This window comes from Puma concolor, chromosome C1 (assembly GCF_028749965.1).
Source record: "Puma concolor isolate L17-30 chromosome C1, mPumCon1.1.hap2, whole genome shotgun sequence".
Classification (NCBI taxonomy): Eukaryota; Metazoa; Chordata; class Mammalia; order Carnivora; family Felidae; genus Puma; species Puma concolor.
This window is the reverse complement of record NC_141674.1, coordinates 136,574,791-136,593,601: the sequence shown is the minus strand read 5'-3', so window position 1 is coordinate 136,593,601 and position 18,811 is coordinate 136,574,791.

The window sequence follows — 18,811 nt, the reverse complement described above, 5'->3', positions numbered from 1 at the left end:
GCTGACAGCTCAGAGCAAGGAGCCTGCTTCGGATTCTGTGTCTCCCTCTCTCTGCCCCTCCCTGCTCATGCTCTCTCTCTCTCTCAAAAATAAAGATTAAAAGAAAATTGGGGGATGCCTGGGTGGCTCAGTCGGTTAAGCATCCGACTTCGGCTTAGGTCATGATCTCGCGGTTTGTGAGTTGAAGCCCCGCATTGGGCTCTGTGCTGACAGCTCAGAGCCTGGAGCCTGTTTCAGATTCTGTGTCTCCCTCTCGCTCTGCCCCTCCCCTGCTCATGCTCTGTCTCTCTCTGTTTCAAAAATAAATAAAAAACATTAAAAAAATTTGTTTGAATAAAAATATTTATGTCCTTAGAAATATATTTGTATCCTTAACCCAGTAGTTCTACTTTTTCAGAGCCATCCTGAAATATATATATTAAAATATATGTATATATATGAGATGCAGTATGCTCATCAAAACTATGCAACAAGATGGGATTATAAAACAGCATATCATGCGGCTATTAAAGATCATATTGAAGAGTGACAAATGATCAAATATTCACTCACTGTATATTATAAAATATCAAAGATAGATCAGATTACAAAATGTTACATATAGTATGATCCCAAGTTAATAAACACATGCATAGAGAAGACCAAAGAATGGGTTACAAAATGTTAACAGTTGCCATGTGTGGTGAGTAAACTTTTTTTTTCATTTTCTTATTCATGTGTTTTCAAATTCCCTAACATTTCCTCAATAAACACATAATTAAAAATATAAAATATATACTCATCGGCAGAGTTCTGCATCTTTCTCCAGGGTTTAGGAAGTGAAGCCACTAAATGCAATCACTTCTTAAGGAAAAGGAAACACCACCCGATGATACTCAATCACTATTTAATATTGAAAGGAAATTATTTTGAAAAACTTAAGGCCTCATCCACGTCAGAAAAATAAGTATTGCTCAAAATCCTGACACTAACACTAAAATGTGTCTATCTCACAACAAGGCAGTCAAACGCTGACTCTTCAGCTGTAAAGGCCATGTCAGTTCCTGTTGACTCAGATCCTCTTTGGGCTTGCTGTTCTAGTCGAATTTAACTCAGCTTTCTACAAACAGTAAAGATGAGCTCAAACATTTCCAACAGCATTTGGCCAGGCTGGACCAGGACAGGTGATAACATGGAACCTCACCAGGACAGTCACCCCTGAAATTAGGAGACAGAAGTCTGACTGCCCTTAGAAATGACAGGCCCCTTCTAGACCTGAAGTTGTTCAGTTCACCGGTTTCCAGACTTTCCCATTTTATTGGCCTATATGCAGTGAAAATTAAGATAACTATGGAGTTAAAAATTTTATTTTGCTACCTTTTATTCTCATCATAATTTTATAAAAGAAAGCACATTTTCATGTGAAAAAATTAGGAGGGCGTGATCCCAAAATGAAATATTGGGCTTCTCAAGAAAAATCATTTTAATTACACTGCAACATATGTGTGACACTATCCACTGAAAATATTATCCCCAAATGGAGGTGATCCTTGGACTGGTATTTCAGAGTTCCTGAAACAGCCAATATCTAGTGATTTCTCTGAGAGGTGAAATTTCCCTCAGAGGCTAAGGTGGTTTCATTCTTGAACTGAGGAATTTGCCATTAAACAAACCAAAGCACAAACATTTAGTTGTTCACCCAGGATTGATATACTCCAGAGAACAATCAAGGAATTGCTTTTCTGATAATCCATTTTAAATCTTTTCTGGAGGGTAAAAGTAGCATCAGAGATCTACCTCTTCTGAGAACATTACATCCATCATCATGAATTTTGGGTTTTTAGAATGTTCACGATAGAACCTGTCTCACAGTAAACTCAAATTCTTAAGCACCAGTGTCCTTTCAGTCTTGCTGGAATCCTCTAGACTAGGTGAGAGCCAAAACCAAGATATGTGTTGTCCCAGGACACCTAAAAAACCAAGGGGCATGAGGCAAGTTTACCCTGAGGATTGGTACAGATACATTTTATCTCCATAAGGCACAGAGCAGCAAATGACCATAAAAGATAAAATTTCAGTTCCAACTCTCACTTCTACATCAGCAAAATCTGCTCATCTGGGACACAGATCCTTTTTCCTCATTGTCCTCATTATTTCCAAAGCCACCCAGATCATCCAAGAGTCTTCTAGCCAAATCCTGACGCACTTATCCTCGTGTGTACATGACAGAAAGATAAACTGATCGCTCACTTTTGTTTGTCTCAGAATCATTACGTAGTAGTTTAAAGCCAATGAAAGTTTCAATAAGAACCCAGGAGCGAAATAAAGGTAAAGTAAAAGGAGATTCCCTGCAGATGGTTGTTTTCTGCTAATAAGCTTTAGGTAGTACTCAGACAAAGGTCAACATTTATAATCATATTTTCTTCATAGTTTCTTAATCCAAATTCAAAGGTAGTGGTTTCTTTTATGAATATTTTATAAGATCAGAATAAATGCAACATTTTATTTGGATTACACCACTCAGAGAAAGGGGGAAATAGAGAAAGGCCAATAAATCTTGAGGAGTTAATTATTTATACGGAGAAAATTTACTTTGTATGTTGTGACTTGTTTTATTGGTATACTGCAGTTCAATTTAGATTAAGAAGCAGAAAGATTATTGTTTCCCAACAGAGACATATCATAAATAAATACAGCAGAGAATTTTTTTTTTTTTTTTTTTTTGGTATTTGTGCCAAACCATCCACAGATAATCAAAATAAAAGGAAGAACACATTCCTAAAATTCCTCAAGTTTAAACTCTTGAAATGGCATTTAGCTACACTTAGCACCAAAAGTTTAATAGTGGAGCTAATCAGATCAGGCCCTTTATCTAGAGGTGATGCCAGTTGGAGGGCTAGCATCATAATCATCCCATTTTTGCTAAAATGTTTACTGGCTTTCTGGTTCATGTTAATTTACCAAGAAAACCGTTCCAAATACATCATCATTCTGTGGACAAGACTGTGCGCTCATGTAATATGACACTTTGGTTACCAGGAAGGTCTTGTCATAATCTGAACTACAGATCTTTAATAAGCATTACTGGCAATACTGGAGTTAAAATCTCTGCTAACAGAAAATAAAATACTAATAAGAGAACACTTTAGAGCAAAGTTTCATTCCCTTGCATGAAGTAGGTACTCAAAAAATATTTATTGAACTAGATGGATGGGTGGATGGACAGATGGGTGGATGGATGGACAGATGGGTGGATGGATGGATGGATGGATCACAGGAACACTTATGAAGCCTAATCACTACAAATGTCAATCCCACAGCTTTTGGAGAAGTCCCAACCAATGCAACGCTGCGACAATTTGTCTTGACCCCAAGAAAAGCTACAAACTTATGACAGTTATAAAACAATGCCAGTTATAAAACAATGCCAGTTATAAGAATGCCCCCTATTTGGGTGTTCTCTAGGACAGAAATACATTTAGTTTAAAATCAAATTTGACCTCTAAACCCACCAAAGTCTACTCTGTCCTTGGGTCTTCCCGGAGACACAGTCTGCTACGAATACACCTAGGAAAGATTTCCCCTATTATTTGCAGACCTCAATTAATCTTTTAATTTCCCTCCAGATTTATAAAAAAATCTACCATTTATTGATCCTTAAAAATGTACCACCCACTATATAATAGACTTCGGATACATGAACTCATTTGATGCTAATAAAAATCCTATACATACATGTACTAATTCAACATGGATTTATTAAGTGCCTTCTATGTATAAGGCAGTGCTCCAAGAATTTAGAAGTTATTCAGGGACAAAAACAGACAAAAATCTCTGCTCTCATAACACTGACATTTCAGGCAGGTAAGAAAAGGGGTAAACAGCAAGTCTGTTTATTTTGTCATAATCATCCTTCCTTTGAAGATGTAGTAAGTAATGTTCAGAGAACTCAATAGCTCCAAAGAAGACACTGACAGCATATGACAGATTTGAGGATTCCAATCTGGGGCCCTAGCCCCAAAGCCTGTGTTTATAACAGACCACAGGTTTAGGCCATACTGCCTCCACTCCTAGAACTGAGCTAGCATGGCACCAAGTACTGGAGTTCAAAGTACACTGTCCAAGGTATGGTGTGGTTTAACTGGCTACATGGCAGACATTGTCAGATGCCAGTCATCTTCACATCTGTGAATAAAGCCAAACTTGTCTGTCTCTCCATCTGTGATCCATAACATTCAACTAAGATCAAAGGCAGCCTGGCAAGCTTCCTGTCATGGTACTTAATGCAGTTCCACTCCAACCCCTTGCAGGCGCAAGATCGGATTGGATTACACTTCCTCCTCCCCTTCTGTTACACAGGAACGTGTGACTGGTTCTGCCCAATGCGTTGTGAATATAAGCGAACGTGTCACAGGACGGAATGTTTAATTTCTAGTTCACTACCTCTCAGAACTATCTCTTCCCTCTTACATTAAACCTAGAAATGTTCAAAATGGTGGTGGCTCCGTCAGCGTGGAGCTCTGAGTAATCAGTCAGCAGAAACCCTGTGCTGATGTGTAACGCACAAGGAGCGTGAGTAGGAATAAACCTTTGTCATTTAACCCAATGGAACTTTGAAGATTTTTGTTACACAGCACAACCCAGCTGATCCTTCTTTCAGCTTCTTTTCCTCTTAATCATAATGATTTAGCAGTAAAGGTAAATTGAGTTAAAGTGAGTATCTGACAGTCTAGAAATTAACCAGATGATACCTGGTAGAGAAGACATTAGAAAGTGAAGAGAAAATACATACAGAAAATCTTGAAGGAAAATAAAAATGTTATGAGAAAAATATCTTTAAAACACTAATAAGCAAGGAAAATTAATGCAATGAAAAAATAGAGAGATTCTTATCTCTGCTCAAGCCCAGGAGTTCTCACCATGTATACTCTCACTATTAAATAAAGAAAAACGGAAAAAGTTGACTATTTAGTTCCTTAATGCATTCATTTCTTTATATTTTTCTCATCAGCTGTGCCCTTCCTCAATTAAAAACACTCTGGGAATACAACATATAAGTGCCCGCTGTGTTCCTGAGTGTCAAAATCTTGAATAAAATTGAAAAAAATCAACATGACTTCTTCAACACACAGAGCCAGAAAGGAAAGCCCCCAAGAACCAAGACACCACCTGCATTTACATCTTCCAAATGAAAAGTGAAAAAGGAACAAATGTGGTCTCATTACTTTCCATCAAGGGCAAGATTCTTACCACAACAATGCCTATTGCACCAGATTATCAAACACAGAATCACACTGTAACTTCTGGAAAATACAGAATATATATGCAGCATGGAGCTAAAAGTCCTCCACATAGGTAAACCTCACCTTGAATGACTCCGTTGTTACAGACAAAAAACAAAAACAAAAACAAAACAAACAAACAAACAAAAAAACCTGTATCATGAAAGGAGGGAAACTGAATAATAGGGACAAGAGAAACTTTCTGTATTAAAGTTTCCTAAACCAAAATCATCCTTTTAATTTGTTTTAGTTTACCGTTCTTGAACTTCTTAATTCTCATCTTTTTAAGTGTAAGTTGCATTTACATCCGTGTTAAAGTTTAGCCTTCGGATGTAAGAAGTCAGTTTCTGGCAGGATTGTATTAATACCTAATTTATGATACTGGGTTCAAACACTTCCATTACTCTAAAAAGAAAAGAGGAAGATTATATAATAGGCCCCGTTTTATGAAAACATAGGTCCGCGGCCATAGATAAGAATAATTGAAAGTACCTAAAAGCTGGTATTTCCAAACCCATGGGAAAACTGTTCTTTGTATATCAACAAGCTACAGGTGTCATCCACATCCTTAAAGTGTCGTCGGTTATGATGTAGACAATGAACGCTTTGCAGTGAGTATCCCCATAGAACAGGCAGCATCAACAATCAAACCCTGACTGATGTTAACCGGCCAAAAGAGAGAGACTGGGCTAATCTGTGGAATTATAAGAACCTTTAAATTCAACCAGATCTATTCCCATGACCCCAGTCCACCTGAATTGATGTTTTTCTGTACACATTCCTCAAATAAAAGTTCCGAAGTAGATAGGACCGATTATACAAGTCCTATTTCCTTAGGCACACTTTTCCAATTAGAAAAAAAGCAAGACTTAGGCAAACTGTACCAACCAAAGAATATTCAAAGATATACCTCATAGACTTTAAGTGCCCATAAAGCTGACTACTCCATAAAAACAATCCATGTACTTGGAATTGTTAAATATCACCTTCTGGATGCGTAATGTAATACTTATGTTTTGCAGATAGTTCTTGGCTAAGTACTTGTGTCACGCTCTGCAGATAATTCTTGGCTACAATGAAAGATCAATCAGACATTTCTCTCCACAAATTCATATTAACATTTAGTTTGGTTCAATTGGACAGAATATTAATTTGATGAAATGTGTGTATCCTCCAGCTATATGGCCTGGTGGTATTCACTTTTTGTAGCCCTGCCGTAGAACATACTCCTGATCTTAGACAGTTCTCTATATCCTCTCTGAAATATTCCCAGTGCCAACGTAGTAACTGACTCATCATACACAATTAATATATATATATCTGTGAGATGATTCAGTGTTTTTAGAATTATATGCTATGTGTTATAGAGGGACCAATAGGAAAAAGAAGATAAAGGGACATACTTACTGGATACCTAGGATGTGGGAGGCTCTTTGAACGCTTTATATGTTGTCTCACTTGACGTGACCCTGCGGACATTATGTCCGTGATGCAGATGAGGAATCCAAGGCTCAGAGAGTTTAGTAACCTGAGCAGAGTTGCCAAGTTATTAAATAACAGATGCTACCTTAAACTCAGGTCTACCTGACTCCAAAGTCTATGTGCTTCCCAATGTACTACAAAGCTTAACCTCGCCTATCCCTACACAACAAAACCCATTTTCCCGTTTCCAAACCCTTGGATAATGTCTGCCAACAATGGATCATTGCAACAGGCACATTTGTACTACACACGCTTTCACATCAGGTTTTTTCCCCCTAACTGGATGTCCTTCTTCCTCCCTAACCATGCAAACATTACTCTCCCTTCTAAAGCCCTTTTCTACATGAAGTCTCACTTCCCCACCGGCCCAATCCTCTCTCGATGTGAATTGCACAATTTAGCTTCTGTGAGCAAAAGTTAGTTTGGGTTATGTCCTTTCTTGAACTGTTTTCTAACCAGATGATTATGTCAATCCTGGTCACATTAGAAGTTCTTGTATTTTAGGTTTGCTTGGTTGTTTGTTTTATTTCTCCAATCTTTCTCATCAGTGCTGATATGTCGCAGTATAGTAGAAATGCTTCATAGCTATTGAGCATGCTAAATCTATGCCATGATAATTATGTCTCCATCTTCAGGAATGATATTATTTGATTGTTTTTATAATAAAAAATTATATCAAATTGGAAGTTAGGAGACTTCGGTTGACATTCTATGCAATAAACTAGTGCCATTGGGACAAGCATCTGAGTTTCTTCATCTGTAAAAAAAAAGGATTAAGACTAGATGTTACCTAAACAGAATGCTTATTCTTGTAGATTTTAAATTGTGTTTCTAGAAAGAAAAAGTAATTCTGAAAACAAGAGTAACTGTGGCCATGCACTTTTGCAGCCAGGGTAATCCAGATTTTTCTCCACCCAGAGACATTTCTCCCTTCAGCATCTTCCACATGATCGGTAAGGGTCAGTAGGTGCAGTATGGAAAACACAAACATTAACAGAAGCTCTTTTCAAATTATAGCCAGTTTCCCAAAGCAAATTTCCATCAACTTACCCAGATATATTTAACACATGTGTTTCAATAAATATGATTTGTTACCCAAAATCACAATGGTGTCTATTTTTTATACTCAGACTTCCACCTATGTGCAATGTTCCAGGAGGAAAATCATATGCTCACATAAGACCTGAGTCAAAGTTAATCCCATCCCGCCAACCATCCTGCCTTTCCTTATATTGTAGCTTCTACTTAATTCAGTCCACGTGTATTATGGGTGGAAGATGGATTCAAACTCTTTAAATGGAGACTTCATCAAATTTACTATTAATCTAGGAAATACTTGGTTTTTTTAAACTTTATTTTTTATTTTTTAAAATTTACATCCAAATTAGTTAGCATATAGTGAAGCAATGATTTCAGGAGTAAATTCCTTACTGCCCCTTACCCATTTAGCCCACCCCCCTCCCACAACCCCTCCAGCAACCCTCAGTTTGTTCTCCATATTTATGAGTCTCTTCTGTTTTATCCCCCTCCCTGTTTTTACATTATTTTTGTTTCCCTTCCCTTATGTTCACCTGTTATGTCTCTTAAAGTCCTCATATGAGTGAAGTCATATGATTTTTGTCTTTCTCTGACTAATTTCACTTAGCATAATACCCTCCAGTTCCATCCACATAGTTGCAAATGGCAAGATTTCATTCTTTTTGATTGCCAAGTAATACTCCATTGTATATATATACTACATCTTATTTATCCATCGATGGACATTTGGGCTCTTTCCATACTTTGGCTCTTGTTAATAGTGCTGCTATAAACATGGGGGTGCACGTGTCCCTTCGAAACAGCACACCTTTATCCCTTGGATAAATACCTAGTAGTGCAATTGTTGGGTCGTAGGGTAGTTCTATTTTTAGTTTTTTGAGGAACCTCCATACTGTTTTCCAGAGTGGCTGCACCAGCTTGCATTGCCACCAACAATGCAAAAGAGATCCTCTTTCTCCGCATCCTCGCCAACATCTGTTGTTGCCTGAGTTGTTAACGTGAGCCATTCTGACAGGTGTAAGGTTGCATCTCATTGTGGCTTTGATTTGTATTTAGGAAATACCTACGTTTAATGTAAAGTCACGTGTCACAAGTGAACCTTAAAATCAAAACAGCACAAACCATAACTGTGAGAAGTATAATAACAACTACAGTGGTACACAGCATTCATGATAAACCAGTTGTTTCCTTTATACTTGCTTGCTTTGATTCATTGCTTCACTTACCCATCCACTCACCCATCCAATACGAAGTTCCTGAGCATCTACTGTGAATGAGCAGCCAACCAGCTGCTCAGTTTCAATTTTATCATATTAGATGATATGCAAGAAATGATTTTACTTTTAGAACCTGCTATATAAATGTAAACAAATAGGCAACTCAAAGAACGTTTAACTATGGAGGGAACGCATAAAAAGCCTTTTATCTAATTTAATGAAAAAAAAACCCCAAAAGTCGGAAGAAAAGAAGGGAAACTACTTGGAGTGGGAAAGATGTTAATTTGATCTGCGTGGGAAGAGAAAATCATGGTTGATAATTTGGGTAAAGTCATGTCCTGAGAAATGACTGAAAAACATCCCATATCAACAGGTATTCTATTTGAAAGAAATAACCATAGTTGTTCATTTAGTTATATCTTAGCTTTACGGGCAAAAAGTAAATTTTCCAACACTGTAGAGCCATTTCTCCATCCAATATTTCCTTTATGTCAGATAGCAGCCAAATGTGATTCACTAGAATTTTATTTTTTGCTGTATTATTTCCTATGCTCTATCCAATATGGACATATCTTCGTACAAATGCACTTGACAACTGATAAATTATTCAATCATTAATAGATACTCTACTGAGAAATCATTACATTTCTTGATAGGCTCAATTAACCTGACGTTTTGTCTTCAGTGAGTCACTGTTGGAGATCTTGGTAACACCAGGTTAAAAATGTATATATTACATCATGAAAACTAATGTCTTAGGTAAGCAAAAGTTTTATTTCTTGCCTTTACTGTGGCATTTAGTCTTCTGGCCTTTCATATTTTCAAATACTTTAGATAAACAGTCTTCTTAATTAAAGAGAAAAAGAAGCTCTAAAGCCCATAACACAACGTCCCAGAAAACTAATGCCCAGAAAAATTGACTTGCATGGTACACTGGGGCCCTGAACATTTCCAGAAAACAAAGAAGGACAGGAGATCTTGGAGTATCTTCTAAACGTGTTGACTTATTTTACTCAGTTTATACATGTGGAGAGTTTTTGGTTTTATCTTCCTCTAGTTAAACTTCACAAACCTAACGGCGGCTCTCCTGCTTCAAACACCTCCTATGTATCAAACATTTCACAGGATACTTCACCCAAGTTAGCTAACTTCCTTTATAAAATTTAGCACCCTCCAGCGCACATGCTACCATCGGCCCATTTTATGAGAGAGGAAAACTCAGAGAGGTTGAGTGCCCTATACTGGGTCACCCAGCTAGTGTGTGCATTTGGGATTTTGAACAGTATGGAGCTGGGCTTCCCGGACCTGTATTCTAAGGATCTCTGTTCTTCACCATACGCCTGGCTGATTGCCTCACTTGGCTAGAGCACAATGCTGGAGAAACCAGGACTATGTGTTAGAAACCCGTTTGGTCCGTTGGCTTAACAAGAAAAGAAGAGTTCTGCCCTAGGTGTGCTAGCATTGTGCTTCCTGCGTCGTTCAGGGAATCAGGCGAAACCGTCTGAATGGCCCGCAATAAAATTTTATCACTGACAGCCAAACACTTCGTGTCGAATTCATTGTTCTCACAGAAGAGAAGTAAATATCTCGGTAAAACACTAGTGTGCATTCCTATGAGGGCTGTTTGCTGGGACCTAGTACTTTCCAAATAAGTTTCTTTTAAGTTTAGTTTGATGAGAAATATAACTATCAACTTGCTGGGATCCAAGCAGCAGCAAGTTAATAATTACATGATTAGGTCGCCTCTCTAGGACTCTGAGTATGCGAAGTAAATAAATCTGTGACTTCCACCGAGTGGACTTTTCAAAGGAGGCACCATCCCATCAAATTATGTAAATAATTCGAAGCTTCCCCTCGCGCATCCCTCCCTGCTCTTTGTAAGTCACCCAACAATTTGCAAAAATAACCACGGGAAGTGTTTGGGGTGGGCTTTTGAAGATATTTTTAGTTAAAGTGGTGGAGGTTTAAAATACAAGCATGGGAGTGTCTGCCATTTAGAGAAATCACCTGCTCACACAGTTCCGTGGAGAAGTGGAATGTTTTAATGTGTGTCATTCAGCACAACATGTGGACTGCATTAACTCAGGTTAAAGCAGGTCACCCCACGTGACACAGCTGAGCCACAGATAATCGCAAGCAATACAACGCGCTGGATGCAACATAAATTTAAATGGGAGTAGGTTTTTCTCCTCAAAAAGAGGCAACAGCTGCTGAAGATAACAAAATGCCCACACTACCCCACACTGAGAGGGCTTTGTGCTTCGACATGGTCTGCATTATATGTAGGTAGTTCAGCACAACTATATTTAGGGACATCTCTAAATTTGAACCAGGAGCATTTGGGTGCATGGAATACATGCTCTAAGTGGGGCCGACCTCACATTTCTTTGTAATAATTTTTTTTCGAAGAATTTTATTTTTATTTCTTGTAACATTTGTTCATTTTTGAGAGAGACAGAGTGTGGGCAGGAGAGGGACAGAGAGGGAGAGAGAGAGAGAGAGAGACACAGAATCCGAAGCGGGCTCCAGGCTCTGAGCTGTCAGCACAGAACCCGTCGTGGGGCTCGAACCCACCAACCCCAAGATCGTGATCTGAGCCGAGGTCGGATGCCACGCAGGCATCCCACACTAGTGAATAATTTTAAATTCTAGCCTTCAAAATTAGAGAGTAGAGACCATTTGGGCTGCGACATGCTGGCTTCCGAGCCAGTAGGCCAAATATTTAGTATTCTAATTTAGGCTGCAGATAAAACACTCCAGGCAAGTGCGGGTGTTAAGAAGACTCAGAAATAAAGGAAAGAGCAGTGACTTAGGATAAAACTAAAAGCGGAGAGATGGCATTCCTGAGTACCACGACAGTTAATTTCCAACAAAATTCGTATATACGGTGTCACTGGCAAGCATTACAGTCCTGAGAACAGCGAGGGATTGGTGTTTGTTTACTCCTTCCTCCTTGGAGGATAGTGTAATATTATCATTTGAATTACCTTGACTCTGGATGCCACTTTTGACGTGCAGATTTATCTTCTCACTTAAGCCTCTGAAGAACCCTTTGAGTAGGAAGAAAGCAAATCTCTTCCAGATAAGCCCACCCACCACTAGTCACTCCCAGCATGACATCACACTCCTGCCCAAGCAACACTTCCACGTGTGTCTGTCCAGCTATAATTAACCATGTGCCGCTTATAAATCTATTTGAAGCACCAAAGTCGCAAAGAACATAAAGACATCTTTGCCACATCTCTTGCATTCATCAATAAATATGACTCTGTTTCACTGAACCAGCCTTTGGGCCGTATAAAAACAAGGTACGTATCTCGTGAAAGAGGTGAAATTTAGGTTTCAGGAACAATTTTTGGGCTAAAACAAGTGTAATGTCGCTCAATTCTGTAGGGCACGGTGAGCAGGTCTTAAACATAACATGTATTGACTGCTTAGTATGTGCTAAGCATATTACCTTACTACGACCAATTTAATCCACATGAGCAAATTATAATAGCAACAAGAAAAGCACACGGGGGCGCCTGAGTGGCTCAGTCGGTTGAGCATGGACTTCGGCTCAGGTCATGTCCTCATGGTCCGTGAGTTCAAGCCCCTTATCGGGCTCTGTGCAGACAGCTCAGATCCTGAGGCCTGCCGGGATTCTGTCTCCCTCTCTCTCTGCCCTCCCCCACTCCCTTTCTGTGTGTCTCTCTCTCAAAATAAATAAACGTTAAAAATGTTGAAAGAAAGGAAAGGAAAGGAAAGGAAAGGAAAGGAAAGGAAAGGAAAGGAAAGGAAAGGAAGAGAAAGAAAGAAAGAAAGAAAGAAAGAAAGAAAGAAAGAAAGAAAGAAAGAAAGAAAGAAAGAAAGAAAGAAAGAAAGAAAAAGAAAAGCACATATAGGCTAAGAAATTCACCCCAATTTAGCCAGGACGTGGCAGAACAAGAATTCAAACCGGATCTTGTTGATAACAAAACCACATCTCTCAAACAAAGACCCATCCTTTCAATGCCGTCTCCTAACCTCACCTACATGAGAACTCTCCATGCTCAGGCTAAATATATTTTCCTTGGAACTCACATTTAGTCTTCAAGTTCCTTAAAGTGACCGTATCATATTTCAACATTTTCAACACCGTAACTTCTTATGACCAAGGACTTTATAAATTATTGCTTTTTACCCTTCACATACCTACCTGTATGTTTGGCACAAAATAGGCACATAACGTTTGCTGCATTTAAACGTGCCCCCCATCTGTGCCCACTTGACTCTCCCCACTCAGGTCTCACAAATATCAGCGAGGCGGTTGGGGTTTGGGAAATAGGACTAGATTTACCGATGCCCCAGCTGTGCCTCACATTGGTTGTGTGGCACTGAGTAATTCATTATCGCGTTCCTCTGAACTTTGCTTTCCTCAGCTGTAAAATTAGGGTATGCAAAATCTATTTCACAAAGGTGAGGCATTGTCACGTTTTTCTTCCCATCGCTTTGTACTCCGCACAAAAGGCAGGAAAATTCCACTTACAAACGCCTGTGTATCTGCTACAGATATTACAAAGTTTTCTGGATTTAGGTATCATTCATTGATTCCTAAGGTGCCTCTTTCGTGCAGGCAGCCTTCTGGAGGATGGTTAAACAACAGGGAGCCCAAACAGATTCACTCTCTGCTCTCAAGGTAGTCATGGTCTAATGGAAGGCCACATGTTACATCTGAATATCATTCTCTTGTAACACTTTCATTATTAAAATATATCCACAGTTTCCATTTTTATTAAGGGAACTTTCAAGAGTCAATTTAATACCCATCAGATCTGCGATCCTAATAATTGAGATTTCTTATAAAGTAACAAGAGTAAAAATTATACATGACACCAGAAGTACAGTTGCCCACACATTTCTGAAATATTACTAGTCATGAGTAGAGCACTTGGGAATTCCAAAGCCTGTCACAGAATCATAGAAATGTTTTCAGTGTGAATATGTTGTGCTCAAAACATCCCCAGAATAGGTACAGCACAGCAGCGCCGGCCCTACTTTAACAAGATGAACAACCAGACAGACTACTGTAGACAACAGGGCTTTGGTCATCTCCATTACATTAAGGTAACAAGAAAAGAAAGAGAAGCAGTCCAGCACCTACATGAGATCTTACACTGTAGTAGATGTCATGGAATATTGCCTTCTCAATAGAAAAAAATCTGCATCATTATTGCAGAACTCATCGTGCTAAATATGACATTTATACCAATAAGTCTCTTAAACCTGGCATTATCTTAAGAATGTGCACACGCTAACATGCATCTCCATTTTGTAGCATTACACTTCTGTGTGCTTTTATTTCTCATAAGAGATGTGATGTGTTTAACAATAATAATTCCATAACAATCAATTAAAAGGAAACGTAAAGAATGGATTTTTCATAAGAAAGGAAGGAGTTATTGGCAATGGATTTCAACAAATTCCCTGGCTGGCTAAAGATATATCACGCTGGGCAGCAGAGTAGGTAAACCCTCCGTGGCAAACTTTCAAGGACCCGTCATTCATGGCTGTGCTCCCTCTGTCCTCCCTTCTTTTCAAATGCCAGTCGTGTATGGACGAGGCACATGTTTCTTCTGCCAGTGCCTGCTCAAGCAGACAGTTTACTAATTTGTAGCTCGGTAAACCTTTCACTGCACTGAGCACCTTGAGGTTAGCACATCTCTAATCATTATTTGATAACAGAAATCTGCAAGCATCACATCCCTAGTAACAAGAACATTGTATCTTAGCAACCAGCCTTGATATTCAAACAATTTCATTAAAGCGTAGCACCTCTTAGCAGGTGGGTGAGTGCGGGTGTTGATAAACATTTATAACATGATCAGCCATTGTGTTTGCCAACACTATAATCAGCATGACAATTTTATGAATTTGTTTACAAGCTCTCAGATAGCCAATCCATGTAGGTGAGCTACGTTTCAGACTGGTTAGGAGATCCAGATATCAGATCTTTATTTGAAATGGAGAGTTTCTTTAGAAACCTATCAACTGAAGAGATTGCCAAATTCCTTTCAGCGCAGAGACATCATTAATATTTCCATTGCGGTTTAATCTTCAAATAGTAGTGTTGAATTTAAATGCTCCAGGAGCAAGATCTGAGTGGGAACCTCAGCTACACTGAGACTCATAAGAATCACGTGAGGAAGTAAGTGCAGTTTAAATTTTTTTTTCTTCTCCAGATTGACAGAGCTAGCTGATACATCTTTTGTGTGCAAGGAACTATTACGCGAATGGCTAAAAGAAAACAAATAGGGTGAAACTCCCCTTTTTGAAAAGAAGCAAATTTTCAAGTAATTTACTACAATTTTTTCACATATTATAAATGTACTTAGACATTCATTTAAGGGACTACTGATATGTCACCATCATGGATCGGTTCAAACATGAAAAGCCTTTTCTCCATTTTTACTTCAATCTAATACCTCCCTACAGGATCCGGATTTGCACAAAATTTAATATTCCATTTTAAAGACATTTTAAATCTCTCTTCCTAACGGATGACCAGGCAACTATATACACATATTTTTTTAAATGTCCGCCAACCCCATGATCTTCGAAATTGAAAAGTCTTGTAATTTGGGAAGAACTACCAGAGCACAACTCTCTCTTGATTATATAACACGGCTCCTAATATGACTATAAGATCTCAAACCTGTGACCGTTCAAGTGTTACCAAGTATAAAGGTTCACTAAGGCATGCACTGGCAAATAGGTAGAAGAAAAACAAGGACTTTTCTGCTTTCTGAAGTTTGAACCTTGAACCTGCAGCACACAGTTACAACAGGGCCCCTAGGCTTCTCATCCCTGAACAAGCTATTAATCTACCTGAAATAGGTGAACTTCAGTGAAGCATTATCGAATAGGTAACAAGCTCCCTTTCAAATTAAAACCAGCCATGATGAAAAACAAGTTTGTTGACCTAGCTTGTTCACCGTGAACCATGACACGTCAGTTAATAACTACCACCTGGGTAACTCCAAGCTTCAACAACCAGCCTTACAATGTTCAAAAGATTTGGAGACGAAAATATGTATCACAGCCTGCAAGACCAACAACTCTACATTCAAATGTTGTTGGTAAAAAATCATCGGAAGAAAGAAAGAACGAAAAATGTCAAAAGTTGTCGTCTGAAAGCATCACGATCTGGGGATTCCTGTAAAGCAAGGATGGCAAAAAGCCTCTGAATTTGTGTTTATGACACCAGGTGGGGTGGGGAACAGTGGGAGGGAAGTAGGAGGGTGGGGAGAATAAGGAAGTGTTTGCCACACACATTAGGTAAACTGTTATACTTCATAATTCAACAGTTATGTCTCCTAATTTCCTGATGCTTTCCAATATCCATTTCTTGAATTTCGACCATGTGTACGGAAATTATTTTAGTCTGAGGGAAGAAAATAATTCAGCCTCCTAGGTGTTGGGGATGGGGAACGGGCACAGTGACTGAAACAGACACAAGGGGAATCTGGCATTTACATTTTGGTCTAGTCTTTAAACCTCTTTATACAACAGACCTCTTTAACAACTGCTTGCCACTTGCCAATTATTTATCAGCTCTTTATATTTCTACTCTAACTTGTCTTACAACCTTGTCATTTCTCGTGAGACTTTCCCATGTGAAATTTGGGGCAAGAACCAGTGCGTTTGTGACTTTGTGTATGCGTAGCTGAGTGGGTGTGAGTGAGTATGGGTGCGTGTGAGAGTATGTTGTTGGTTTTCTTCCACTTACTGAGGTCGCCAGATAATTCTACATATTTTTTGTGAGAGTGCTATCAAAATCCACGGGCTCAGTTTGATGGACCACTTCCTACACGGTAGATCTGTGGTCACTAAAACGCTGAATTTCTAAAAATATACCATTGAATGTAACTTTGTAATGCAACTGTTCCAGAAGTTCCTAAAGAAAGGCCTTCTTTTATAGCATTTTGCATTCAGAACAGTGTTGCACATTACAGATTATCTTGCAGTTAAAAAATATACACAGGTAAATCAGCATCTCATTTCCAATAATACCAGCTAGTAAAAGATCCCTTCAAGCTGCCTCTCCCTGTCTGTGCTTGACGGTTTAAAAAAGATGTATTGCACACCTGAGAGACTCACGTCTGAGAGGCAGTTACCTCTAGTCTTGGACAAAAACGTCAAAGAAAAACCTCAAGTTTTATGGAACCAACATAAGGTGGTATACACTATGTAGAATTCATCCAACATGATTTCAAACATATTTTTTTACTCTGGCTATTCAGACATAAAGTTGCTGCTAAAATAGTTTAGACTAAAATGGTAGCCTGTGGCATTGGCCATATTAAAGCTCAGAAAGTCTGCAAAAGAAAACAGGTGAGAACTATGATTTTACTAATCAATTCAGACACCGGCATAAACCTGTGCTGCCGAGGTCCTGCAAAAGGAATACCTTCCAGAAGGAACCACTGAGGACCCTGCGGTTAGCAAATTGTAAGGACTGAAAATTCTACAGAGTTCACAGTGCTTGATATCTGTGTAGTTCTTTTCATCTGAAGGTACCAAGGTGCGGGATAAATATTAACTCACAGATTTTGTCACTGTCGGTAGCACTTGGAGTTTGTAAACTCGGGCTTGAAGTCAGAATTACTCCCTCTTTCCATTTTCCTTCATTCCAGGACAAAAGCAAGTTTTACTTTTCCATACAAAGTTTGAGTATGAATACAAAGATAAAACACCCATGAAGTTCAAATTTCTAGCCCCCTGTTTCTCACTCAGAATCCATTCACTGTTTTAGACTGAAAACAAAATTCAGGTGGGGGGAGGGGCGAAATAAGTGAAGGAGATTAAGAGGTACAAACTTCCAGGTATAAAAGATATAAGTCACAGGGATGAAAAGCACAGCAGAGCGAATACAGACAACAATGTTCACAGCCACGTACCTGAAGTAACAGCCCAGGCAAGGTCGGTCGGTAGGTAAACCTTGTAAACAGGATGAATGACCATGCAACTAATGTTCCACAGCAACCTGTCACCGGTCATGGCAAGCACCTGGATCTTGCTAAAAATATCCCTGAAATGAAATCCTTGAGAGGTTTCCCAGCAACACAGCAAGTAGACTTCATCTTGAAGATTCTCTGTAGTGTAATCCAAAAATGGTTTTTGAATTTCCCAAATGAAATTCTACTCCCCTAGAGCACTCATTTCTCCCAAATGCCGTAATGCTCTTCCAAGTGTAAATGGGCTGGTGGGATTATAGTTCATTGGACTTTAGGTTATGAATTACATGTTATAATTACTTCTGTGATACATTATAGAATCCTTCAGATTTCCGGAGAGTTTACTGGCAAGAAATACATGTGAAATAGTGTTGTGCCACTTCTCAGAGGCTTCTGGATCATCAGTAGGATAACCCTCCATCAGGACTAAAACTTCATTGGTCTCTAGTCCAAGTTGTATCTAACCAAGGAGATAACTCACTGCCTAATCTTTGCTACTCAAAGTGCAGTCTGTGGATCAGCTGCACTGACATCACCTGGGTGCTTGTTAGAAATGCAGGATCTCAGACCCCAACCCAGACCTACTGAGCTATCATCCACATTTTAACGAGATCCTAGATGATTCTTATGAACACTAAAATTGGAGAAACACTGAGCTAACAAATAAATATATATAAAGTACAGAATGTCTTTCTGTATTCTAAACACTCTTATAGGAGCTTAAATGCATTTACTTAATTAACCCACACAATAAACTCATAAGGTAAGTGTAAAGACCACAGTTTTATAGATACAGGCAAAAACCTAGCTTCACATATGTAAGAGATGCTCAAAATAG